Genomic DNA, 27,004 nt, shown 5'->3' on the forward strand with positions numbered 1-27,004 from the left:
TTGACCTCCACATGTAACAAAAAGGGAAATACCAACAACAACAGTTCCTTTAGTAACAACAACAACAACAACAGCAGCAGCTACTACTACCACTACTACTACTACTACTACTACTACTACTACTGCTCCTACCACTACTACTACTCCTGCCACCACCACTATATCAGAAACAACAACAACACACACGCAGAGATGGCCGTGCAGCCTCCACCGCTACAAAACAAGTCCTCGGGAACAGCCCATGACTTATGGCTTATGGTGGTGGCTGGCAGTGAAGAGACGCTGGCTCGCCGGGGCTCGCCGTCCTTCCATTACCTAATCGCCGCCGCAAAGGAGCAGAAAGCCAGTCATCTTCACTAAAGTTTATGAAAATCACTCGCCTGTGTATTCCTGCCTAGGTATTCCAGTAACTTAAGGGGCAGTGCGAGGTGAGTCTGGTCTTACGTTGTTCCACGTATTTCTGTTGACCATTCTGACCGATAGGTAGTGAGTGTTTTTATTAGAGACAACGACCAAGGCCAAACAAAATGGGTAAAAGAAAGGCTACCTAACAGAGACAAACGCTCAATGCCGTTGTCAAGAAGTATCAGCAATAGAAAAATCGAAAAAAAGACCACTTTAATTAGCTAATTTCTTTATTTCATCAATCTCATGTTATTTTATTGGTCTAAAAACTGGAACTATAAGCGCTGAAAAGTTTAAACTCCTTGGGCCCACTTTTTTTTTTTCACTTATCTTCAGTAATTACACTTCAAGCCTGCGCTACAAAATTGTATTAAGGTTAAGGAAAAGTCACAGCAGCCTGAGAGTTAATCAGCGTGGAAGTAATTTGTACCATCCGTGGTGGGAATGACGTGAGTGACGTTAGATGTTACTGCACCACTGATTGGGACACTGAGTCACTTCATTATAAGGTCAATCATTCTCATACATATTTACAAGCCGCGATCCAGTGAGTGTGAACTCTTTTGACGTGTTGTTGTCAGTCGTGAGTACAAGTAGAGGAGTGTTACACTCACTGCTTACCCATACTAATAACAAATATCACGGTCTACATTACTAAAAATCAATAAAAACTTAATAAAGGGAAAAGAAAATTTTGACTTAAGATTAAAAGTCAAATAAAAACCAAGATAATGATGATGTGTGTATATATGAAATACAAAAAAAAAATAAAAAATGAAAATTGTAAGTCTGATGACACGAATTCTTGTATTTGTAAGCGTTATGTTCTCCTATAAGGACTATTGTAAATGCCACAGGCATGATTTCCCGATTTCTAATGTTTTATCATATTGATGATGCAGAATTCTTATTAATCTGTCACTAAAATCATCAAAAAAAAAAAAAAAAAAATTCTTAATTCCACCACAGCTCATTACAAGTCTGTGAGAAAAGACACCGAGGCACTTCAGAATATTATCTTATGATTTCAGAAGTGAACGGAAAATCGCAGGTATAGTGAGTTTTGTTCCACGAGAGCCGATCGCTCAGCAAAAATGATGTACTTGTTTATATAAATGTCTATTAAAATTGCCTGAATTAATGAACACACCGAGGTCACAAATATGAGCCGATGTGTTTAGTTATCCTCATCACCATCCGTGTGGACGTTATATAGATGTTGATTATGTTGATGTGCATCGAGAAGCGTAAGACTAAACTGTGCACCAAAACCCATCGACACGTACCCAGCACGCTCCGGCAGCAGGTCACTGATGACGTCATTGCCTGTTGTGTTGGCACTGTGACGTTCTCTCAAGTGCAAGATAATTGTTCAGATTCTTATGCGCAATCTCTATATTGATGATGCAGAAACCTTGTTAAACTATCACTGGAAACATGAGGATGCCATTGAAAACCCTAATAACTCTCGTTAAAAGTATTACAATTAGTCGAGATCTGACGCGCAGACGTTGAAGAAAAGAGTATCTGGTGTTCTGAGGGAGACAAGGAGATCAAATACAGGACGTTTTGAGACAAAGTAACCAGAGGACAGTGAAGGGAATACAGTGGCAGCATTCCCTCTTCTGAAGCTTTCCGGTGCCTTGTCTGTGGCTGATCCTCGCAAGTCTTCTCTGCAAGGCTGCCCACTCTCAAACTTCTACCTCAAGTATTTCCTGTGCAGTCTTTGCATCCTATAATTGGCCTGGCTCATCGCTCTCAACATGAAGTAACAAAGGAAAACGGAATGAGAGAGAGAGAGAGAGAGAGAGAGAGAGAGAGAGAGAGAGAGAGAGAGAGAGAGAGAGAAAGAGAGAGAGAGTTTGGGAATTTATTTAAAACCATAAACAACAATCTGAGAGCCAAGATTCTCACCAGACTCATTTTCTTCCGCGTGCAGCCTCCTGACCTCCCATTCATCGCTCACTGTCGCACCACCACCACCACCACGGCCCCAACCCCGCCAAGGTATCGTTGTTGCTGTGCTCAAGAAATAACCTTACCGCCAAACGGGAACTTTTTAATACGAGTGTTCCCGAACCATAAAGTCTCTCTTGATCTTTTTGTTTCGCCCAAAAGTTCAGAAACTGTTACGGACTTCAGAATATGCGAATGTTTTTTTTTTATTGTTAGTGTATTTCGAATGTGTATTTCTCCGGTGAGTTTATACATATAGTGAAGAAAATGTTGGTGAGCTTTCGTGGGTTTTTTGTCAGAAGGGAAATAGGACTGGAGATGCAGAAATAGTGGGACAGAGAGAGAAAGAGGTGGGGATGACTAGGAAAGATAGGGAGAGGAAGACAAAGACGATGATGAAGGAGAGAGAGAGAGAGAGAGAGAGAGAGAGAGAGAGAGAGAGAGAGAGAGAGAGAGAGTAACAGTATCAAACAGCACTCGATCCAGAAGTCATTGCCAGTTAATTAGCTGAACCATCGGAGTGTGTAAAGATTCAAGCAAATATTAAACTAACAATCTTTTACCAATGGACGATATCAGCGGAATAAACTAATAAATCTCAAACGTTCTATACATACCAATAAACTCTATGAAAACTTCCCCATTGTTATCCTTCTTCCCTGTTGTAGGACACACACACACACACACACACACACACAGACACACACACACACACACACACACACACACACACACACATACACACACACACACACACACAGCTTCTCAGGTTATTATTTTTAAGGCATCTCTCATCCACGTATTTTTCCACGGCCGCATTGTTCCCGGGCAGTCAGTGAGTTCCGCGCGCTATCTTCATTGACGGGAAGAGCAACGACATTTTGATGGGAGTGTGTGTGTGTGTGTGTGTGTGTGTGTGTGTGTGTGTGTGTGTGTGTGTGTGTGTGTTTTTCTTTATCTCTTCGTATTTCTTTTTTTTTTTCTTTTTGTGTAAAAAGACTGCTTGGTATGGTGATAAGGGAGACAATATTCTTGGAAGCTTCTATTTTTATGTACAGTATATGCAGAATGTTCAGAGATGTATACCTGCATATATCTTTGTTGATTTTTCTCCATGTTCTGTGATGAGGAGAATGATAACATTCTTCCCACTTAAGGGTTAATATATATGTATGTGATTATATTAGAGAAAATGTATATAAGTTAGAACGTAAATGTTTTTTTTAAATAAGTGAATAAATGATATACAGGAAACAAAAATGTCAGATACGTTGATAGTTGCAGTGTATGAGAAGAGAGACACTTGCAATTATGACATTACATTATAGTCAACAATCATTATTATCATTATATTTTAATGAATACTTCATTGTGCACATTATACAATGTTTGTTTTTATTTTGGGGAATAAAGTTTGGTAATTTTTACTTCATTCCTTGAAACTCTCTCTCTCTCTCTCTCTCTCTCTCTCTCTCTCTCTCTCTCTCTCTCTCTCTCTCTCTCTCTCTCTCTCTCTCTCTCTCTCTCCTGGCGTGTGTGTAGCTGCCAACCATAAATTTGTACTTTTTACCCTGTACTAATAGAATAATAACTAGTGATGTCAGAAAGTCCACTGAATTTCATGTTGATAAATTGAATATAAGAATGTGGACTAATGGGCTGCTTTCTGTTGAGAGTTCCGCAGAGGCCAAGAATGAACTGTGGTGTGTCATGTGGAGGTAATTTATGATATACTGTTATTTATTTGTTTTCAGATACATTTTTTCTTTCTTTCTTTCTTTTTCTTTCTTTTTCTTTTTTTGTAGAATTTGACGTCATTACTTTGGGCAACCTCACGTCTGGAAACCATTAAATGTAACAGAACCCGCAGCGAAGCATCAGAGGGCGTCAGTCTAAATTTTCATGCTTCCTGTGCGTGAAAATTTTTATAAGGGGGACATGAACAGTTAGGGATGTAGTGCCCTGTAGCAGTGCGTGGGCGGAGCGGCGGAAGTGTGAGGCATTTAGCTGCGGGGTCTGAGATTACCTTTATCTTTTCTTTTCCATTATTTTGTTTTATTTTGTTTTTCCTCCCAGTTTTGAATTGTATAAATTGGACCTTATATGCTAATGCGCCTTATGCTCACGTGCCTTATATAACGGAAAAGACGGTACTTATAATTTTTTTCTTTAGTTTTCCGCCCAGATTGGAACTGCTTAAATTCTCACGCACCATATGCTCATACACCTTCTGTTCACGCGCCTTACATGACGGAAAACACTGTACTTTAGATATGAAAACAACACAGTCCTTGCTACGGAATATTAAACTGCGCTGCTCCTTCCAAACGCGTCACTACTCTACTCTACTCTTGCTCAAGCGGCAGTAATGAAGGCCGTGGAAGAATTTGGCCTTGGAAAAATTTACAACATCGAAACAAGTACGAGTTAACAAAGCCGTCCCCGTTCTTGAGGCGCCTTTGAATATCAGTCACGCGCAGCACACCGGAGTTTCGCTGTCTGTGGCATTACAATACGCGACCTTGGGTACACACATACTGTAGTCTTGAGTGTGGTGGCGGTGATGATTTGCCTGTGAGAGAAAGAATTGGCTTTGGTGGGACGTGTGTAGCAGGAAGCAGACCCACACTGATTTTTTTTTTTTTTTCATTATTTTTTAGGTTTCATTTATTTTTATTTGTTACCTTATTTAGTTTGGTTACTTATTTCTATATTTATCATCTATATTGTTTTACTACCGCAGTAGATACGGTACTCTAGAATGCACGAGACAAACAGTACGTGCGATGTTCACTACATTAGGTACTTACAGGGATGTAGCCTATGCGTGTGATCAGTTCCCTTTGGTAATGAAGCGCACAGAATCTTAATCTCCTTCAACATAAATAGATAGATAATCATGTAAATTTCTTCTAACAAATATGAAAAATAGAATGTTTATGTCCTCGTATTGGAAGAGCACACCTGACCACAACCTTTTTCTCTCTCTCCCTGCAGGCAGCTCCCGTCTCACGCCACGGGAAATTACACGCCTGAGATCTGAAAAGTGAGTACATTTTTTTAACCTTACACTTGTTCACACTGTATTCCCAACTGTATCATAACACTACTATTATATTTAAGTCTTGGTTTGAATTTTCGCTATAGTTTTTTTTTTTTTTTGTCTTCTGTCACGGGACGCAGCCATCACACAAATATCAGTATTCGCAGACGTTTTATCGTCATAACTTCGATTATGTTTCAAGCCTCTTGTGGAAATTCTCCAGTTTTAAAATGTTTTTATTATTCTAGGTATAGTTTAACCCTTTCACTGCTACCTGACACGTCTTTCTTTAATCACAAAGCAATCAGAGATACCTTTTCTTGTTGTACCACCACCTGCAAACATTTTACTGAGTAGAAATTGCAAAATCTATTCTTTTTGTGCCTTTTCTTTCTTGTCTACACTTATAAAGAGTCTATATATTGCTGTTAGTACTGTATGTGCCGTGTATCGCAGTGAATGGGTTAACATCATCAGTAGGAGAAAACATCATGAGAACCCGTTTAATTACTTCTGTAGCCTTTGAAAATAATCCTTACAAGAGTCCAGCAGTGTTAGTGATACAGGCCTTCACGAGACACTGGTATACTGGAACTCTTTGCGTCACAAGGAATAAGAATAGAAACGTGCATTAAAGATTTATCGTAGTTATTACCATTATTCTCTCTCTCTCTCTCTCTCTCTCTCTCTCTCTCTCTCTCTCTCTCTCTCTCTCTCTCTCTCTCTCTCTCACACACACACACATTGTATTTTCTTTATTTTTCTTTTCTCTTCTTCTTCTTCTTCTTCTTCTGCTGCTGCTTCACCTCCTCCTCCTCCTCCTACTCCTCCTCCTATACACGCCATGGTTCAGACATTTTTGTACATGCGTTTATCTTATATTATTTTATTTTACTTTATTTTTTGTTTAATTTCTATCCAGGCTCGTGTACTCGATGCCTCAGCTCACGAAGTTCACATTCACGGCGCACGAGGCGGAGTGAGGTAGAGGTTCATGAAGCTTCGAGTCATTTTGTACTGGAATGCGCCGTTAGTTTCAGTTATGAGTCATTATTGCATTAATATTGCACATAGCTTCCTTCATCTGAATATATGCACAGTTTCTTCTCATTCCTGTGGTGTTTTCAGAATCGTTATATTCATTCTTTCTTTCATTAATTCTTTCATTCGTTTGTTCTTTTTATATTTTTTTTTCAATATTCTGTACGTTCATATATTATTTCATTCTTTCTTTTGCTCGTTCGTTCGTTCATTCATTCATTTATTTATTATTTCGTTTGTTCATTCACTGATTCATTCGTTGGCTTTCTTTTCATTATTTCTTACGTTCGTTCATTATTTCATTCTTTCGTTCGTTCGTTCATGCATTTATTCTTTCATTCATTCACTGTGACACATTAAAATCAGTAGATCCTTTTGTTCGTTCGTTCATTCAATCTTTTCCTTTCTTTCATTTATTCTTTCATTTACTCGTTTCTTTGCCGTAGTTTATGTCAGCATTATAATGATGCAGTAAAGAAAGACAGGTAAAAAAAAAATAGATTCTCGTAATAAAAGAATTTTCTCAATTTATATGTTGATGCCCCGCTACATTAGAAAAATAAAACAATGAAAAAAAAGGAAAACAAAAGCTGGAGTGAAAGGAAATTAGACATACTAATTACGAAATAAAAAGTATGAAGCGAAAATACAAAAAAAAAAGAAGAGAGAGAGAGAGAGAGAGAGAGAGAGAGAGAGAGAGAGAGAGAGAGAGAGAGAGAGAGAGAGAGAGAGAGAGAGTGTGTATGTGTGTGTGTGTGTTCATTTTATTCTTGAATACCTGAGTGTTCCGCATGTGGTTCCTGCATCTTTCGTCACCGCCTGGCTGAGAACACCTGCACAGAGCATTACTTGGGACACCTGAGTCAAAGATAGTGGAGTAGAGAGAGAGAGAGAGAGAGAGAGAGAGAGAGAGAGAGAGAGAGAGAGAGAGAGAGAGAGAGAGAGAGAGAGAGAGAGAGAGAGAGACAAAAGCTGGAGTGAAAGAAAATTAGGTATACTAATTACAGAATAAAAACTATGAAGCAAAAATACAAAAAAAAAAAGAGGAGAGAGAGAGAGAGAGAGAGAGAGAGAGAGAGAGAGAGAGAGAGAGAGAGAGAGAGAGAGAGAGAGAGAGAGAATACTGCATATCGTTTCAGTGCAAACAACACACTCTGTATAACATTACCAAGTGACTTAAAGAATAACAAGACAAACCTGTATTGCGAGAGGGGAAAAAAAAAATAATAATAATAATACGTAGAGAAAATACACGAGAAGAGATTTCTACTTTGTTAAAAGGAGAAAAACTTGAGAGCCCGGCTGATCATCTCTGTGGCTGTTGAAAATACTTGTGGTGAGAGAGTGGAGTTTGTTGTCGTTTCTGTACCATGTATATGCATATGTACCATGCATATGTAGCCATGACCATTATCCAAAAGACTCAACGTAATATGACAAAAATATATTTCTCGCATGAACCAAGCCTAACAATACGCTAACCAATCAAACCTGTATACTTCGCATAAGTCGTCAGTGTACAGGTATCTTATAAACAATTACTCGTATATGTAGGTACTCATTGTATATAATTGCTCATATATCAATAGTTCATCACTAGTGTATTGTATTTATGAGGGTCTGTCTGGTTTTATGCATTGTAGCTATAACGTGTCATTAGCATTGTTGTTGTTGTTGTTGTTGTTGTTGTTAGTACAGTAGTAGTAGTAGTAGTAGTAGTAGTAGTAGTAGTACCACCACCACCACCACCAGTAGTAATTCAAGATCTGCATGCAAGGATAATCTTACACATCCAAAACTCAAGCAGACAGCGCGAACTTTTAGGACTTAAAGTTCATGTATCTTTCCCCTTAATTCGATATATGTAAGCAAAAAAAAATAATAAAATAAATAAAAAATAAATAAATAAATAAAAATAATAATAATAATAATAATAATAATAATAATAATAATAATAATAATAATAATAATAATAATAATAATATATGTATAGGGAAAAAAAAAAATGCATACAAATACACTAGAATGATAAAACGATAGGACTAAATAATGGAAACTTGCGTCGAATTTCCACTACATTCCAAAGGCTTTTTAACAGTTGAAGGCAGACGAGTTTTTCTTTGGTTCTAGTTTTCTTGGTTCTAGTGACAGATTAACAGGATTCATACATTGTAATTAACAGAAGAAACAGTATTGAGGAACCCGACTAATCATCTGTGTGACCTTTGAAAACAGTCGTGGTGAGAGAGCAAAGTGTTTCGGATTAAGGGCCATAGCCTACTCAACCCCATCACCACCACCACCACCACCAGCTTCCCGCTCCCTCAGCACGCGGCAGGAATCAGCTAGTGGGAGGCAAAGAGAGGTGTGTTCTGGCTCTTCTTAGCAGCTGGTAAACACAGACTTTTTATCGGAGTACATCCTCTGTGTGTGTGTGTGTGTGTGTGTGTTGCGTGATGTTCTGCGGTGGTGGTAGTGGTGGTGGTGGTGGTGGTGATAACAGTGGTAATTGTTGTTGTTGCAGAAGTAGTAGTTGTTGCAGTGGAAGTTCTAGTTTTTGTTCTTGTCGTCGTCAGATCAGCAGTGGTAGTTATACTCGTCGTTTTCATTCGTAATGGTTCAGGTATTGATATAAGTGGGAGTAATAGTAGTAGTAGTAGTAGTAGTAGTAGTAATTGTTGCAGTAATAGTGTTTTGTTGTTATAGTAGTGTCAAGAATGGACAATATATTTATTTTTTTCTACTTTTCCTCATCCATACCTTCATAAAGACAACAACAACATCAAAAAGACTACCACTGCCACCACACACCCAAAAAAATGAAATAAACAAATAAATAAGTAAATGAAAATTAAGCAAAAAAAAAAAAAAAAACGAAAGCAAAAAAAAAAACATAGATACCTAGACAGCACCAACTTAAAAACACAACCAACGAACTGTGGCCGAGATTCTGAAATCCTTCTCGCATGCATCTCCACTACATTCAAAAGGCTCTAGTATATGTTATTTAAGTTTAAGTTTCTGTGATTCTGGTGACATTTTAACAATATTTCTACATTATAAACCGGAGAAACACTCGTGAGAACCCGTTTAATCATTTATGTGGCCTTGGAAAAATAGTCGCGGTGTGAGAGCAGTGTTTCTGAATACACGCCTTTCTTTCATGCATTGTTTTCGAGAGGCGGAGAGTGGTAGCAAGAGTGAAACGGTTATTGGGATTCACTGTTATCATCAGCACAGGTGTTAAAAATTGGTACGTGTGTGTGTGTGTGTGTGTGTGTGTGTGTGTGTGTGTGTGTGTGTGTGTGTGTGTGTGTGTGTGTGTACTGCCACGCCACAAGAGGAACCACCAGCGTGTGTTTTGAATCCCTTTTGCACGCTAAGAAAAGACTGTTGCGTAGGGGATGTGATGAGATGCCAAGTTAGAAGTATTACTACCACGCTGTTGCTCCTAACGACACCCTCTCTCTCTCTCTCTCTCTCTCTCTCTCTCTCTCTCTCTCTCTCTCTCTCTCTCTCTCTCTCTCTCTCTCTCTCTCTCTCTCTCTCTCTCTCTCTCTCTCTCTCTCTCTCTCTATATATATATATATATATATATATATATATATATATATATATATATATATATATATATATATATATATATATATATATATATATATATATATATATATATATATATATATATATATATAATGTGAGTCCCAGTAGAGCATAGCAGTGTTGTTTAACCTTGGCCAACGAAGTTGATGCACCCTTTCAGGAATTTTTGAGAAATTCCTGTACAGTCACTCCTCGGATGATCAGTTACAAAATAATTGCATGAATATTTGACCTTTTTTTCTTGACTGAAGACTGACAATACGTAAATAAAAGTATTACATCTCTATTCTAAAACAAAGAGAATAGCTTCTCGGTTCTTAATGTTATGTCCGTGTTAAATGTGTAACAGAACAAAATGCCATGTCTCGAAACCGTGAAGCACGAGTTGCGTCACAGTGAAATATTCCTACTAATATAATACATAGATTTATAAATACTTCAATCTTCATTAAATTGATTTCTTGCATACTTATAATTTTCTTCCCTAAAAGATCTTTGATTGTACAATGCACACGTATGCTCTGCCCATGCCATGCCCTTACCACTCCTCGCACCCCACTACTTCCAGGGACCCTTGGATAGAATACATGCTCCCTAGGAGGCACTACGCACTCAGCTTGACTATCACTCGAGTACAGTCAGAAAAGTATTCACCTGAATGTAAGAACATAAGAAACATAAGAGCATAAGAAATAAGGGAAGCTGCAAGAAGCGACCAGGCTTACACGTGGCAGTCCCTGTATGAAACACACCCACCTATTTCCATCTGTTATCCCCATCCATAAACTTGTCTAATCTTCTCATAAAGCTCTCTAGTGTCCTAGCACTAACTACATGATTACTGAGTCCGTTCCACTCATCTACCACTCTATTTGAGAACCAATTTTTTTTTCCTATCTCCTTCCTAAACCTAAATTTTTCAAGCTTGAACCCGTTATTTCTTGTTCTACCCTGGTTGCTGATCCTAAGAATTTTGCTTACATCTCCCTTGTTATAACCCTTATACCACTTAAAGACTTCTATCAGGTCCCCTCTTAACCTACGTCTCTCTAAAGAATGTAAATTTAACAGCTTCAACCCCGCCTCGTAAGGAATACTCCTCATCCCCTGTATCCTTTTAGTCATTCTCCTTGTTTCTGGCTTCTATGCATTGTTTCCCTAGACGGAGTTCAGAGCTAGCTTTAACTCCTAAATCTTTCTCGTACCCTGTACCTACCAGAGTTTGGTTGTTTAATGTGTACCTATTGTGTGGGTTTCCTCTACCTACGCTAAGCACTTTGCATTTATTGATATTAAATTGCATTTGCCATCTATCCGTCCATTCATTCATTCTATCTAAGTGTGCCTGCAAGGCGATGGCATCCGATTCTGACCTAATTAATCTACCTATCTGTGTCATCCGCAAATTTACTAACATCACTGCTAATTCCACTATCCAAGTCATTGATATATATATATTAGAAATAACAATGGCCCTAATACTGATCCCTGTGGCACCCCACTAATTACATGACCCCACTCGGATTTCGAGCCGTTTATTACCACTCTCTGTCGCCTGTTACCAAGCCATGACCCTATCCAACCTAACACCTTCCCATCTATCCCGTGCGCCCTAACCTTTCTCAGGAGCCTTTGATGGGGCACCTTGTCAAATGCTTTACTAAAGTCCAGATATAAGATATCATAACTATCACCATTATCTACTGCCTCGTACACCTTACTGTAAAAACTTAACAAGTTTGTCAGGCAAGACTTCCCCTTCGTGAAGCCATGCTGTGACTGATTTATCAAGTTATGTTTGTCTAAATGTTCCCTAATGTTCCTCGCTATTATTGACTCTAACATTTTACCTACAACTGAAGTTAAACTGACAGGTCTATAATTAGACGCTAAAGTTTTATCTCCTTTCTTAAAGATGCGTACTACATTAGCCTGCCTCCACATTACTGGTACCTCACCCGACTCTAGTGCACTGGCCAAGGGGACCAAAAATCCAATAAAAAAAAAAAAAAAAAGCCCACTGAGATGTCAGTCCCAGAACAGGGTCAGAAGCGGTAGTCAAAAATTGAAGTACAAGTGTCTTGAAACCTCTCTCGATGGAAATCAAGTCATAGGAAGGTGGAAATACAGAAGTAGGCAGGGAGTTCCAGAGTTTACCAGAGAAGCCTTTCTTCTGCAAGATTCCAATCAAAGGTAGAGGGAAATATTGCAACATACAGGGAGGTCTTCCACTCAGCTCCACTTGGGTCTCGGAGATCACTTTTGGCGCACCTGGTAACGGGTTGTGTGTATCTTGAGTGCATTATTTTTAGGGGGGGATTCCATTACCATCTGCTTCTCCTCGCTCGACTCTTCAGATCGATTTCTCAGTGTTTGAAAAGAAATGTTACACACGGAAACGAAATAAATAAATAGATAAATAAATAAATAAAATAGGTAACGAACTCAATACGAATAGAATGTGAAATTACTCGGTTCTCAGTAACACAGCAGTAAATATGATTACGAAAATTAAAGAAGGAGCGTGAGTGTAATAGGAAGGAATATATAATCTTCGTCAATAAAAAATAAAAGAAAAAAGAAACCGTTTATATTACCGCAAAACAAGTTAAGGAAGGAATAATGAAATAGAGTGAAGAATTAATAAAGATTAAATTATTTATGGAAAAAAAAAAAATCAAACTCCCTAAAAGAACCAATAAGAAGAGAAATTTGATAGAAAAGCTAAAACGCCTTTCCAAGAAAGAATAAAGAAATAAAGAATTAGGTAAGATTAAGCTCTCTCTCTCTCTCTCTCTCTCTCTCTCTCTCTCTCTCTCTCTCTCTCTCTCTCTCTCTCTCTCTCTCTCTCTCTCTCTCTCTCTCTCTCTCTCTCTCTCTCTCTCTATATATATATATATATATATATATATATATATATATATATATATATATATATATATAATCAGAAACCTTAAAAATAAGAAAGATCTTACTAGGGAAGAATGAAAAAAAATAAAGGAGAGCGAAAAATTAATAATGGTAAAATTATTTATTAAAAAGAAAAAAAAAGACTCAGAAACCTTCTAGAAAAAAACAATAAGAAAAGATTATTGACGGAAGAGCTAAAAGATCTTGTCATGAAAAAAATAAATAAATAAAATGAAGACGAACAAGAGATCAAGTAAGATAAAATTACTTAAAATAAATATTTAAATAATAAATAAAAGCAGAACCATCCTGAATGATCCTTTCTTAACTGTAGTCTATGCGAATTGGTACCGTCAGTGGGCTTTTTTTATAACCTTTTGTTACCCTTTACATAAAAAAAAAGGAAAGGATAAGAAATAATGGGTTTGATAGACTTAACCCTTTCAGTGCTAGACATTTTTTCCCATAATCTCTTATCAATTTTAAGACATTTTTTGTACTACAGTGTATCAGTTTGTTTTATAGCATAGAAAATAGAAAATAAACGTCTTATTCTTTTTATCTTCCTTATAATCTTGCAAATGATGTTCCTGTGTTGTTTCGAATGTTACCCAGAGACAACCATGGCAGCGAAAAGGTTAAAATGTTACCCAGAGACAACCATGGCAGCGAAAAGGTTAAAATGTTACCCAGAGACAACCATGGCAGCGAAAAGGTTAAAATAGGGATAGGAAGGAATAGCTTCTCAGATAGTGGCTGATAAATGGAATAGACTCGGTAATCAGGTTGTTATTGCCGAGTCATTATTTTTTTTTATTTTTTATGTAGGAAGGATACTGGCCAAGGGCAACAAAAATCTAATAAAAAAAATGCCCACTGAAATGCCAGTCCCTTAAAAGGGTCAAAGCAGTGGTCAAAAATTGGTGGATAAGTGTCTTGAAACCTCCCTCTTGAAGGAATTCAAGTCATAGGAAGGTGGAAATACAGAAGCAGGCAGGGAGTTCCAGAGTTTACCAGAGAAAGGGATGAATGATTGAGAATACTGGTTAACTCTTGCGTTAGAGAAGTGGACAGAATAGGGGTGAGAGAAAGAAGAAAGTCTTGTGCAGCGAGGCCGCAGAAGGAGGGGAGGCATGCAGTTAGCAAGATCAGAAGAGCAGTTGGCATGAAAATAGCGGTAGAAGACAGCTAGATATGCAACATTGCGGCGGTGAGAGAGGGGCTGAAGACAGTCAGTTAGAGGAGAGGAGTTGATGAGACAAAAAGCTTTTGATTCCACCCTGTCTAGAAGAGCAGTATGAGTGGAACGCCCCCCAGACATGTGAAGCATACTCCATACATGGACGGATAAGGCCCTTGTACAGAGTTAGCAGCTGGGGGGTGAGAAAAACTGGCGGAGACGTCTCAGAACACCTAACTTCATAGAAGCTGTTTTAGCTAGAGATGAGATGTGAAGTTTCCAGTTCAGATTATAAGTAAAGGACAGACCGAGGATGTTCAGTGTAGAAGAGGGGGACAGTTGAGTGTCATTGAAGAAAAGGGGATAGTTGTCTGGAAGATTGTGTCGAGTTGATAGATGGAGGAATTGAGTTTTTGAGGCATTGAACAATACCAAGTTTGCTCTGCCCCAATCAGAAATTTTAGAAAGATCAGAAGTCAGGCGTTCTGTGGCTTCCCTGCGTGATATGTTTACCTCCTGAAGGGTTGGACGTCTATGAAAAGACGTGGAAAAGTGCAGGGTGGTATCATCAGCATAGGAGTGGATAGGACAAGAAGTTTGGTTTAGAAGATCATTAATGAATAATAAGAAGAGAGTGGGTGACAGGACAGAACCCCGAGGAACACCACTGTTAATAGATTTAGGAGAAGAACAGTGACCGTCTACCACAGTAGTAATAGAACGGTCAGAAAGGAATCTTGAGATGAAGTTACAAAGAGAAGGATAGAAACCGTAGGAGGGTATTTTTGAAATCAAAGCTTTATGCCAGACTCTATCAAAGGCTTTTGATATGTCCAAGGCAACAGCAAAAGTTTCACCAAAGTCTCTAAAAGAGGATGACCAAGACTCAGTAAGGAAAGCCAGAAGATCACCAGTAGAGCGGCCTTGACGGAACCCATACTGGCGATCAGATAGAAGGTTGTGAAGTGATAGATGTTTAAGAATCTTCCTGTTGAGGATAGATTCAAAAACTTTAGATAAGCAGGAAATTAAAGCAATAGGACGGTAGTTTGAGGGATTAGAGCGGTCACCCTTTTTAGGAACAGGTTGAATGTAGGCAAACTTCCACCAAGAAGGAAAGGTAGATGTTGACAGACAGAGCTGAAAGAGTTTGACTAGGCAAGGTGCAAGCACGGAGGCACAGTTTCGGAGAACAATAGGAGGGACCCCATCAGGTCCATAAGCCTTCCGAGGGTTTAGGCCAGCGAGGGCATGGAAAACATCATTGCGAAGAATTTTAGTTTTAGGGAGAAAGATTAGACAAATTCATGGATAAAAATGATTGGTGGAAATAGGTAGGTGTGTTCCATGGTGTGACGGCCACGTGTGAGCTGCAGGCACCGTACTGAAGAAATGACGGAAACCAGAAAACTGAGACTGAAAGTTGTGGGCGGATTGAGCAATGCGTTCAAGATTTGGGGAGTAACGGTAGCTGACTTGAGAGGTTGCCTTTGTTGTTGTTGTTGTTGTTGTTGTTGTTCTTGTTCTTGTTCTTCTTCTTGTTCTTGTTCTTGTTCTTCTTCTTGTTGTTCTTGTTCTTCTTTTCTTCTTTTCTTCTTCTTCTTCTCGTTCTTGTTGTTGTTCTCTTCTGCTTCTTGTTTTTCTTGTTCTTGTTCTTTTTCTTCTTCTAATTTTAACGTGTAAAGGAAACTGGCCAAGTGATTAAAGAAAGTACTGCACATAAAAAAAAAAAAAGAAATCTTCCTCTTCCCCCGTAAAGAAGAGAACCGCCTTCAAATGGGGCAGCAGCTGAACGTTGATAAGCTGACCTACGATGTGAAACTGCTACTGATAAATTGACTAACTGATGCTGATAAAGTGATAAACAGATGCTGATAAACTGACAGTCTGGTGCTGATAAACTGACAATCTGATGCAGATAAACTGACAATCTGGTGCTGATAAACTGACAATCTGATGCTGATAAACTGACAATCTGGTGCTGATAAACTGACAATCTGATGCTGATAAACTGACAATCTGATGCTGATAAAGTGATAAACAGATCCTGATAAACTGACAATCTGATGCTGATAAACTGACAATCTGATGCTGATGAATTGATGAACTGATCCTGATAAACTGACAGACTGATACTGACGCTCAATAACTGACATGCATACAGTGTGACAAAGTGATACTGAATCTAGACTACTGCCATTCCACGCGGAAAGGTGTCGCTTAATTTAGTGAAGGATCATTCTAATGCAAGTGAATATATTTGAACATAAGGAAGTGTTATGCAACGTAAAATAATGATGATGATAATAATAATAATAATAATAATAATAATAATAATAATAATAATAATAATAATGACAAATAATAATAATAATAATCCTAATAATAATAATAATAATAATAATAAGGGAAAAATGTTACTGAAGGTTAAGAAGTGCTTTCAAACATACAAAAATGTTATTTACATCTAAAGGTAATACAAGTACATACTATTCACCGCATAAAAGTTATATTTATCGTGGAAGATGATGAATTAAACATTGATATATAAACGAGTGAAAGCAATACACTTAAGACATATTTTGAGTCCATTCTGATGTAAAAAGAATGAACCTATACAGAAGTACTACCTGTATGTATTTCCCAAGTCGTACACACCCAGTAATGATACGTAAGACCAGAGAGAGAGAGAGAGAGAGAGAGAGAGAGAGAGAGAGAGAGAGAGAGAGAGAGAGAGAGAGAGAGAGAGAGAGAGAGACGGGATAAAGCAGTATTTGATCTTCCTAAACACCTCCGCTGCTACCTTCTTGAGAGGATGTGAAGAGGAGAACCGATACAGTAATGCTTGTGCTGGACGTAGTTTTCCCTCTCACCACCTCGTGCCATGCCAAGTAATACACGTACATGGAGTGGCCGCCGTCCAGCCACGCACAGACCACTGCCGGGTCAGGCCAGCAGCCATCAGCGTGCTGCCACCGTGCCGTGCCGCCACTTTTCCTCCATGAGTAACGAAGGGGCGTAGCAAGACAGGACTTTTTTTTTTTCTAGTTTGTTTATAGACCATAGGGAGGCGTAGTGCAATTTCTATTATAGTTGTTGTTGTTGTTGTTGTTGCTGTTGTTGTTGTTGTTGTTGTCATCGTCGTCGTCGTCACGTACCACTTGGTTTGGAAAAAAAAATGCTTTAAGAAAATTATTATTTTCATACGCATTGTCAGTGTTCTTGTTGGTGGTATTACTATTGTTTTTAATAATGATAATAATGTAATTGCTTCAGTGCAATTGCAGGGCACGCACAAGTTGGTCCCCACTCACCACTCGCCCACCAGTTTTTTTTCCGGAGCGACAGTTTGCACCCATAAGCGTTTCAGAGTTAAAGAAGACCCACATCTACTCACAACAACGAGCGCCTCTGCTGCCTAATCCGAGAAAAGCTAGACCACAGGAAAAAATTGCACGAGTGTACTTCAATCATGCAACGTTGATAATACGCAAAAAGAAAGAGTGATAGTGGGCTCTGCATCATCTCTCTCTCTCTCTCTCTCTCTCTCTCTCTCTCTCTCTCTCTCTCTCTCTCTCTCTCTCTCTCTCTCTCTCTCTCTCTCTCTCTCTCTCTCTCTCTCAGTGCATAGTACATGAAGCCATGATGGTGCTGAGATTAATCTGTCGAGACGTATGTAATGTTTGTGTATGTTCAGGAACAGACCTTAACAGTGTATCGTTGTATGTTTGGTGGTGAAAGAGTTTGCTCTCACTCTCTGCTCTCTGGTGACACACACGAGCAGGGAAGGAGCGAGGGAGAGGGTGACAGAAAGAGGGCAAGGTCGTAAGAGGAAGGGGAGGAGAAGGAGGAGGAAGAGGCGGAGGGGGAGGAGGAGAAGTGGAGGGTCTCGAAGGGACTCTGTGAGGAGATAAGAAGCAAGGTTGGTGAGAGAGAGAGAGAGAGAGAGAGAGAGAGAGAGAGAGAGAGAGAGAGAGAGAGAGAGAGAGAGAGAGAGAGAGAGAGAGAATAAAAATAAACGAGGGATATGCAGCTGAAGGAATGAGTGAGAGAAAGGAAGAGGGGGAAGAAAAGTTCGTAATTATGAAGAGAAGGGCAGAAAAAGAGGAAACTTATAGAAGATGAGAGAGACAAAACAAAAACAAAACAAAACAAAAAACGAGGAGAAAGAGTAAGAAGTCATGAAGAATAAAAGGGAGAAAGTAAAGAGGTGATAAAATTACGTAAAAAAGAAAATACGAGTAGAGGATGAAATCAGGAGTATTGAAGAGGAAAGAGAGACAGAGATAATGAAGAATGAAGGATGTAGTATAAATGGATAGAGAGAGAGAGAGAGAGAGAGAGAGAGAGAGAGAGAGAGAGAGAGAGGGGGGGAACTAGGCTAATGAGATAAAAAAAGAAGAGATGATAACTGGCAGAGATAATGTAGCAGGAAATAAAAGATAAATTAGGAGGCAAGAGAGCAGTGAGAGAGTTAATGAAAAAAATAAAAGACGTTGAAGAGAAAGAAGAGAGAAGAAGAAGAAACGAAGATAACAAGAATAATGGAAAACAACACGAGGAAGAGAAAAAGTAAGGAAGAACAAACACGATAATAACACCATTTTTTTTCTTTACGAACGAAGAAGAAAAGAAAAAAATGAAGGTTAATGGAAGAGAGAGAGAGAGAGAGCACTTGCAGCCTTGGCTCTGTACCACTATTCCTTGGCACTTATTTAGACATTTACATAATCCACTTACCCCTCCCCCCTTCCCTTCCCTCCGTCCCATCAACAACTGCATACTGTCCTTCCTTCTCCCCTTCCTCCCCTTCCCTCCCCTCTCCCCCTACCGTGACGTGACGCGACGTAACTACAACCTCTCTCTCTCTCTCTCTCTCTCTCTCTCTCTCTCTCTCTCTCTCTCTCTCTCTCTCTCTCTCTCTCTCTCTCTCTCTGCGAAAGGAAGATAAAATTGTCTTTTAATAGAAGAAATTTTCTGTGCATTTTAACATTCTAATATACATATTTTTCTGTCTATTTATTTGTTTATTTATTTATTTTCACATTCTTATTCACCGTTTTATTTTACTTTTAATCATTCATTCGTACATTTATCTCCCTTTTCGTGTGCTCTTAATTTGTTCTTGGGCACACGCAGTGTTGGTCAAAAATGGAGTAAACTTCTGTACGTAAATTTTAGCTCCACTAGGTACTCGTATATTGCATGTTTCCCTCAGTGTGACGTTCTTCCATCAGATGCTGACAGTCTCTCAGCAACACCAGACAAGTGATTGTTTCTTAGCACACCTGAGTTGAGGGACAGACCTGAACGCTAAACACAGTGGAAGGGAGTGTGGTGTGGCAGAGGAGATGAGATTGAGGTGGACGGGAGTGTGGTGGAGCAGAGGCGATGAGGTGAAGGTTAAGGCAGGAACGCTAGGCACGGTGGAAGGAAGTGTGATGTATTTGGTGACTGGCAGTGACTGTATACTTCCACTTCTGTATTACATAACTGACCACCACTGTATTTCCACTTCTGTATTACTTGACGAGGCGTGACTGTACCTCCACTCTAGTTTCGTCCATCCACGCGTGTAGTTTCTGATGTCCTTTCCTCCCGCGCACTTATCGCCGCCTCGCATCTGTCGGTTACTCCTCCGTAATTACGACTCTTGTTTGTGTGTTGCATGCTGTAGAATTCAAGCGGCCTCTTGGAACCTGTTTAACCCTTTCACTGCTACACGGAACAATTAGCAGCACCAAAAGCAATGCGTGAAGTCTTTATGACCATCTACAAGAAAATTAACGATGAAAAAGAATATATTTTGCATTTTCTTTCCAGTTCAGAGAACAACTAAAGGTATTTCAGAGTGACTGGTAATTAGGGAGAGGGCTAAATATTCCATTGTAGCGCAGAGTTGCATAAAAGTAGAGAATTTTAAGCGCAGGATTTTACTACACACAATACGTAACATAATTGTAAAAGAACAGCTATTTAACTTAATAAAAATAATCTAATGTTAATCACAGAAATACTCCATTGTAGCTCAGAATTGTATAAAATTGAAGACTTTTCAAGCGAGGATTTTATTTGGCACTACGTAATTCACCGATTGGCAGAGAGCAGCCTTGGAGTTTAATGAAAATCATCCAATATGATCCCAACTGAAGAAGTGCAGAATGCTGGATTCGTGGGGCTGTGACCCTTTCTTCCTTGCTTCTGTGCACGTCTTTTGGGCACATGACGTGTGTGTGTCCGTGCGTGCGTGTGTGCGTGCGTGTGCGTGGCTTGTGTAGTCACCTCTCGCTTGACAAGCCTGTATATGCGACATATATATTTGATCGTCCTTTCTCTTCCTCCTTCTTCCTTTCCTCCTCCTCCTCCTCCTCCTCCTCCTTTCGTTGCTTTACTGAAGTTCTTGCTGACTGAAAAAAAGTAGGAATAGTGGTCCTTACAATGTCTTTTCAATATAAAATTTCATTAGTTTCTCATTATTACATGATATATATATATATATATATATATATATATATATATATATATATATATATATATATATATATATATATATATATATATATATATATATATATATATATATATATATATATATATATATATATATATATATATATATTTATTAATTAATAAATTTATTTATTTATTAATTTATTTATTTATATATATTTTTTTTTACTATCCGTCCTGGGTGGAGGGAGCAGTGGGTGGGGAGGAGCCTTCGTCTTGGTTATCCTATTTTATTGCATGTTAGATAGCCAGATAGTCAAACATGTCTGCTTCCGTTTGTCCTCGTGTGTTTCTCTTCCTCCTCCTCCTCCACACTCCCATCATCTATATTAAGACATAATATATAGTAACAGAAATAATAATGCGTAGGTACTCGTGCCAACATACTGTCACGAATTCTACGCAGTGGTGTCTGTTATTAATGTGTAACGTCCCTGATGATGCGGCGATACCCGAGATACCGGTGCCTTTGATAACGTGAGGCGTTTGTGTGTTTACAGACTGGGGTGTGTGCGCGCGTGTTAGTGAATGGGCTCATAGGTCTGTAATTTTGAAACGCTCTGCTCTCACTTCGACTATTTTCAAAGGTGTTTATCCAGATGCTTATGTAGAAATCTTGTTAATCTGTCACTAGAGCCGCAATAATACCGTCACTGAATGCACGTCTTTTCAACTCAAGCCTTATGAAAGCAGTGGAGGTGCGGCGCAGATGTGTTTCACAATACGGTCTTACAGCCTCAAAACGCCTCGATCAGCATATCTCTACTCGTCATGATAGGCTGCAGTGGAAGTTACCAGGCTTGTACGTCAGTGTTTTCATGGTTCTAGGGAAAGTTCAACAAGGGCTTTGCATCATCGGTGAGAAAAAGTGCCCATGAAAACCCCGGAAAATCATCTTGGTGGCCTTTGCAATTTGTCGTGATGAGAACACAAAGCGTGGCAGAACACGGCCAGTGTGACGCACGGCGGGGGTGGCTGACACGAGGAGGACCGACTTGCATGGACTGAATGTGTCTGAGAAGGATGTTATGAGGTCAGATTGAGTAGTATGTTTAGTCACGGTCAGGGGTCCTTATACCGCACTCTCTTCCACGGTGTCAAGAGGTCTCCATCAGCCCCCACCCAGCCCGTGACCTGCTAAGAGCCTATCTGAGCAGAAAATTTAGGTCTGTATTCTGAAACACTTCTGCGCCGCACCTCCACTACTTTCAAAAGGCTTCATTTGAAGTTACACTATTTTTTTAAGGGTGTCTTTATGGTTCTAGTGATAAATAAACAAGATTTCTACATTACTGACGGGAGAAACACTCTTGAGAACCTGGCTAGTCATTGCTGTGGCCTTTGAAAATAGTCGTGATGAGAGAGCAGAGTGTTTCTGAAGACGGGCCTTAAAGGATTAAAGGAAAACGCAGAGCACATTAGGAGTTACTCGACTTTAAGCTATTGTGTATACTTGTACGTTGTGGGTGAAGGTGTGTCAGGGCTAAGCATTTTTCTTCTTTATTATCATGACACCCTACGTCGCACATCTATTATGGTCTCTCTCTCTCTCTCTCTCTCTCTCTCTCTCTCTCTCTCTCTCTCTCTCTCTCTCTCTCTCTCTCTCTCTCTCTCTCTCTCTCTCTCTCTCTCTCTCTCTCTCTCTCTCTCTCTCTCTCCACGTGTGTGCTGCTTGGCATCGTCGCCATTGTTGCCTCATTGAAATAAACATCTCATCCACCCTCCACCCTCCAGTCGCTCACAGGACATACTGAGGTGCGCACGACTACTCCTCTGCCTTGCCGTGTGAGGGAAGGTGAGGTGGCGAGTGATGCAACTGAGAAAGGAGATATGTAGGAAAGAGTGGAAAATTAATTTGATACGAAGGAAGAAAACTTGAAGAAATAAGAGATCTGCAAAGAGAGGAAATAAAAACTGACACGAATACTGGTGCGAAGAAAAATAAAGAGAACTGAATTGAAGGGAAAATGGGTAAGAAAAGAAGGAAACTTTGAGTCAAGACGAAAGAAGGGAAGAGAAAGAGGAAACACAGGAAAACAAAGTCGAGACTGAGGAAGAAAATATAGTAAAAAAGTGGAAAAGGAGGGAGGAAAGAGGAAAGAGAGTAGGAGAATAAGGATACAAGATGTGAAAAACGGAATAACGAAACGCAAGGAAGGGAGAACAGGGAACAGGGAAAACCGACACTGACGAAGAGAAATTATGAATGGGCGATATGAAGGAATACACTTTTTTTTATTGTTTTTAGCTGCTTGGAGTATATGTAATGTTGAAATGGTTACCTGAAATCTCTCTCTCTCTCTCTCTCTCTCTCTCTCTCTCTCTCTCTCTCTCTCTCTCTCTCTCTCTCTCTCTCTCTCTCTCTCTCTCTCTCTCTCTCTCTCTCTCCAGTCAGAAGTGCGTATTAACATTTAACGTGTGTATGTGTGTATCTTGATAAGAGCAGATGAAGACAGCCCCGTACATGACAATAATTCTTAGCTACAGGAAAACGGCGTGGGAAGAAAAGAAAAAAAAATCCTTCATTGTTGTTGGCGTTCTGTGGCAACAACCAAGACTCCACCGCCATGTCGTGCTGCTGCTTACAAGTTCACCAGATTACTTCCTTCCTCCTTGTCACTCTTACTTTCCTTATATTTTGCTTCTTCCCTGCCACTTACTTCCACCAGCTGGCTACCATCACCGCCATCCTGCCTCCCGCCTTCTGTCGCGCCTCAGCTTCACCACGCCTTCCGCGCCAGTTGACCTCATTTGTCTGCATGAACCAAGTGGTGCCTGCAGGTGGGCGAGGGTTGGGTGGGGGACTAGGGACGTCTTACTCTCCCCTCCCCCTCCGCCTTCATAGATTATGGAAGACGTTTTTTTTTTTTTTTAAGAGTTTCGTTGCGGTTGTTATCTGAGGCCTGGAACACGACGCGACGCTCTGATTGGCCGATTGCCCTTGTTTTTGCCGGGAAATCTGACGCAGCTGGGGTGCTGAGCGGATGTCACACAGCTGAGTTTAGTCCACACTTGCTCGCCTTGTTCCGGTGGCTCGGCCTTGAGCACGGACTCTAAACCATGGTACAATTTGGCCGGTATTCTAAAACGCTTTGCTTTCTCACCACGAATATTTTTAAAGGCCACAGATGATTAGCTGGGTCCTCAAGAGTGTTTTTTTTTTCCTGTTTATAGCGTAAAAATCCCGTTAGTATCTCACTAAAACTTTAAAAACACTCTTAAAAATCCGTGTCACTTCAACTAGAGCCTTTTGAATGTCGTTGAGGTGCGGCACAAAAGGGTTTCTGAATACGGTCTATTCGCGTGGTGGTGCTGGTGTCACGTGACAGACAGGACAGCGGGGCTTTCTTCCGCACTGAACAATGGAACAACAGCCAGCAGAATTATACCAAATTTTATTGTAACATGCTCTCATTCATCGTAATTTTACTTACAATTGCGTTTCGCCTGGCGTAACAGTGGCGTGGGGACTGCAGCACAGGACACAGGAATGGCTCTGCGGTCCTCAAAGTGACCACAAGTCAACACCTCACTCACGGTGGCGATGTCATGTCAATAATTGTGATTTTAGTGCATAAGACCACATATTGAAACAGTTCTGCGCTGCACCTCTACTACTTTCAAAAGACTCTAGTTGAAGTTACACGGGTTTTTAAGTTTTTAAGGTTTTAGTGACAGATTAACAAGATTTCCACATTATTAACAGGAGAAAGAATTTTTTGTAACCTTTGAAAATAGTCGTGGTGAAAGAGCAGAGCGTTTCTGAACACGGGCCAAAGATCTCGCCAGCACGTAATTATTGCCCTAGAGATAAATGTAGCCTTCAGTAAGTAACTGTTACTGAATCTGGACGCGTCATGTGGTTAGTAAGACCATCGTCATCATCCAAATAACACATAATTATAGCAGGATCTAATCTATCACCCGTAATTTCGTTTCTGCTGAGAAGCGTACAGTGTGCCTGGATGAGTGTGCCGCCCCTGCCACCGTCGCCACCGCCCGCCACACAAGTCTGCGGGAGTGAGTGGACGCGGTTCGATCCGTCTGGGCAGCGAGCGCAGATCAGCCTATACATACAAAACGAGAGACGTAAACCTTTCCCGCTAACATTCTTCCCTCATTCTTTTCTTATCGTTTAGTGTTCATTATTTACTTATTTATTCATCCACTCATTCATTCATTCATTCAATCATACATTCATTTATTATTTTTACATTTTACGTCTTGTCATGATTCAGTCTGTTATTATAGTTCTTCGTGACGCTAACTTTGTTATTGATGGCGTTGCCTTTCCCCTGACGCATTCTTATATCAAACACGCACGGCAATAAGCAAAACATACAATGCTGCCTAGTACATATCCTTATAATGGTCCGTATTCTGAAACGCTTTGCTTTCTCACCACGACTATTTTTCAAAGGCCACAGAGATGATTAACCGGATTCTCAAGACTCCTGTCAGTAATGTAGAAATCTTATTAATCTGTCAATAGAACCGTAAAAAACACCATTAACAACCAGAGTCTTTTGAAAGTAGTGGAGGTGCGGCGCAGAAGTGTTTCAGAATATAGTCCCGTCTTGAAATAGATTTAGAAAAGAGGTAAGAAAAATGGTTCTCAAATAGAATGGTAGATGAACTGAATGGACCCAATTGAGTCATTAGGGAGCTTTAAAAGATTAGATGAATTTATGGAGAGGTGGAAATAAGTAGGTTTTTTTTTTTTTTTCTTACAAGGACTGCCACGTGTATAGGCCTGATGGCATCTTGCAACTTCCTTTGTTTTCTTTTGTTCTCAATGTGCCGTCTTCTCTCTAGGTCCAATCTCACCAACTAACTCTGCGACGCTGCCTCGTATTCAGAAACGCTTTTGCTTTCTCACCACGACTATTTTCAAAGGCCACAGAGATGTTTAGCCGGATTCTCAAGGCTGTTTTTCCTGTTGATAGTGTAGAAATATTGTCAATCTAGAGCCCTAGAAACACCCTTGGAAACCCGTATAGCTTCAACTAGAGACCTTTAAAACTAGTCAGGATGCGGACTGAAATGTTTCAAAATATGGACCATAACTTATTCTGCGTCTTTTCCCCAGGTCCATTCTCACCACCACCACCATCTCCACCGACACCACCGACACCACCAGCATGCCGGCCAAGCGCGTGCCCACCAGCGACACCACGGAGGCCCTCACGGCGGAGCTGGAGCCCATGACTCCCAAGGAGGAGAGGCCACCTGGGGAGGAGGGCGAGGATGAAACGCAAAAGACACAGCTCAAGAAGGAACTCGGCTTGCTGGAGGGCGTGGCCATCATCCTTGGCATCACTGTGGGCTCAGGTGTGTGTGTGTGTGTGTGTGTGTGTGTGTACCAAATTGTTTTTCCATTTTCTCATTTTTGCAATCCTTTTTATTAATATTGTTTTATTTTTATTTTTGTGTATATTTTTGTTTTGGCTTGTTATTATTATTATTATTATTATTTTATTATTATTATTATTATTATTATTATTATTATTATTATTATTATTATTATTATTATTATTATTGTTGTTGTTGTTATTGTTGTTGTTTTCACACGAATCTGTATGGTACAGTAGTCTATGTATGTGTATATTCTGGAAAGCTAAATATTATCAGATTTTCTTCTCTTTTTTTTCTTTTGAGTTCTCTTGATGATGTAACAAATAATAATAATAATAATAATAATAATAATAATAATAATATTAATAATAATAGTAATAATAATAATAATAAAATAATAATAATAATAATAATAATAATAATAATAATAATAATAATAATAATAAAAAAGTAATAAAATTTTATAATAAACATCTTGAGAGACAAAAATGTACAAGGGAAAAGCATGATGATATAATGTAATGCTATAATGTAAAAAAATTGTAAACACCAGTACCAATACTAATTATTAGAAAATAGCAAAAGTAATACTAACTATAGCAATGTGTGTGTGTGTGTGTGTGTGTGTGTGTGTGTGTGTGTGTGTGTCTGTGCATAGCAGATGTGAAAATGTTAACACAGTAATTATCAAGGTCTCTCTCTCTCTCTCTCTCTCTCTCTCTCTCTCTCTCTGCAGGCATCTTCATCTCGCCCAAGGGAGTGCTGAGGGAGACAGGCAGCGTGGGCATGTCGCTGGTGGTGTGGGTGATGTGTGGCCTCATGTCGCTGGTGGGCGCGCTATGCTATGCAGAGCTGGGCACATCCATACCAAAATCAGGCGGAGACTATGCGTACATTAATGCTGGCTTTGGCTCCCTCCCTGCCTTCCTTTTCCTCTGGGCTGCCAACCTCATCTTTGTGTAAAGTTAAGTTTGTTGTGCAAGTGTTCAAGTGGTGACCAT

At 39.6% G+C, this 27,004-nt stretch overlaps 1 pseudogene; it reads left to right on the plus strand.

Moving 5' to 3' along the window:
* LOC135110836 (Y+L amino acid transporter 2-like) overlaps nucleotides 1-27,004 on the plus strand; it is an 86,967-nt pseudogene that overhangs the window by 49,977 nt on the left and 9,986 nt on the right.

Source organism: Scylla paramamosain, chromosome 21 (assembly GCF_035594125.1).
Source record: "Scylla paramamosain isolate STU-SP2022 chromosome 21, ASM3559412v1, whole genome shotgun sequence".
Taxonomy (NCBI): domain Eukaryota; kingdom Metazoa; phylum Arthropoda; class Malacostraca; order Decapoda; family Portunidae; genus Scylla; species Scylla paramamosain.